Raw genomic sequence first — 2,057 nt, forward strand, 5'->3', positions numbered from 1 at the left:
CCTAACTCAAAAAGTTAGCCGAGTTGGGGCTCCATACTCTGGGCGTGGGGGGACCACTATGAGACCCCCCTGTGCCCAGAGTATGGAGCCCCAAATCGGCTTGGTTCCAGAGATATGCCACCTCAAAGTTGGAACTTTGACCGGACCTAACTCGAAAGGTTAGCCGAGTTGGGGCTCCATACTCTGGGCGTGGGGGGACCACTATGAGACCCCCATGTGCCCAGAGCATGGAGCCCCAACTCGGCTTCAGCACTGAGATACACCGGTTCAAACAAATGCACTCTGGTCAACCCTACCTTAAGAGAGTCCCAGTTAGTCCCGCCGTTTACCCGGCTCCGGGAACCGGACGATTTGGGGCTCCAGACTCTGGGCGCGGGGGGGGGCGACCCGCGTCCCCAGAGTTCGGAGGCCCGACTCGGCTTGGCTCCAGAGATACGCCACCTCAAAAGTTGGAACTTTGACCGGACGTAACTATAAAAGTAAGCCGAGTTGGGGCTCCATACTCTGGGCGTGGGGGGTGCTCGAGGAGACCCCCCTGTGCCCAGAGTATGGAGCTCCAATTCGGCGTGGTTTCCGAGATAAACCCGGTCAAACCTGGACCGGAAGTGGCCGTATCTCGGAATCGGAATGTCCCAGGAGCTGGGGACGGTGGGTTCTGAAGGGGCCCTATGGGCCCTCCCCATGCCCAGAGTATGGAGCCCCAACTCGGCTTGGTTCCAGAGATATGCCACCTCAAATTTGGAACTTTGACCGGACCTGGCTCGAAAAGTTAGCCGAGTTGGGGCTCCATACTCCGGGCGTGGGGGGACCACTATGAGACCCCCCTGTGCCCAGAGCATGGAGCCCCAACTCGGCTTCAGCACTCAGATACACCGGTTCAAACTTACAAATGCACTCTGGTCAACCCTACCTTAAGAGAGTCCCAGTTAGTCCCACCGTTTACCCGGCTCCGGGAACCGGACGATTTGGGGCTCCAGACTCTGGGCGTGGGGGGGCGACCCGCGTCCCCAGAGTTCGGAGGCCCGACTCGGCTTGGCTCCAGAGATACGCCACCTCAAAAGTTGGAACTTTGACCGGACGTAACTATAAAAGTAAGCCGAGTTGGGGCTCCATGCTCTGGGCGTGGGGGGTGCTCGAGGAGACCCCCCTGTGCCCAGAGTATGGAGCTCCAATTCGGCGTGGTTTCCGAGATACGCCCGGTCAAAGCTGGACAGGAAGTGGCCGTATCTCGGAATCGGAATGTCCCAGGAGCTGGGGACGGTGGGGTCTGAAGGGGCCCTATGGGCCCTCCCCATGCCCGGAGTATGGAGCTCCAAGTCGGCGTGGTTTTCGAGATACACCCGGTCAAAGTCCCATCTCTGACCGAGCATAACTCAGGAACCAAGCCGATTTGGGGCTCCATACTCTGGGGTCATGGGGGGGCCCAAGGGTGCCTCCCCATGCCCGGAGTATGGAGCCCCAAGTCGGCGTGGTTTCTGAGATACACCCGGTCAAAGTCCCATATCTGACCGGGCGTAACTCGGGAACCAAGCCGACTTGGGGCTCCATACTCTGGGGTCATATAGCACAACGATCTGATGTACATTACAGATATTAATTATGCAAAATTGGCATAAAATCAAACTGTCCACAAAGAGCTCCGTCAAATAAGTTGCAGGTGGGATGCTGTTTGTCGACTTAGACATTTTCAGCGGGTGAATCCCTGTAAAGAATTGGGGATTTTTCATCATATGTGATGAAGTCCCCAATTCCTTACAGGGATTCACCCGCCGAAAATGTCTAAGTCGAAAACAGCATCCCACCTGCAACCGGCCTGGGACCCCCACGACGCCACACCCTCTGCCCGACTCGGAGAACCAGAGCTCCGGGCAGGGACCCACACCTAGGTCCACCCTCCACCCGACTCGGAGAACCAGAGCTCCGGCCGTGGACACCCACCTTGGTCCACCCTCATACCCGCCTCAGGGAACCAGGGACCCGGCCTGGGACCCCCACGACGCCACACCCTCTGCCCAGAGTGAGAGAACCAGAGCTCCGGGCAGGGACCCCCACCCTGA

This window comes from Siphateles boraxobius, unplaced genomic scaffold (assembly GCF_051911475.1).
Source record: "Siphateles boraxobius isolate OS27281-9 unplaced genomic scaffold, OSU_SipBor_1 207, whole genome shotgun sequence".
NCBI classification, from domain to species: Eukaryota; Metazoa; Chordata; class Actinopteri; order Cypriniformes; family Leuciscidae; genus Siphateles; species Siphateles boraxobius.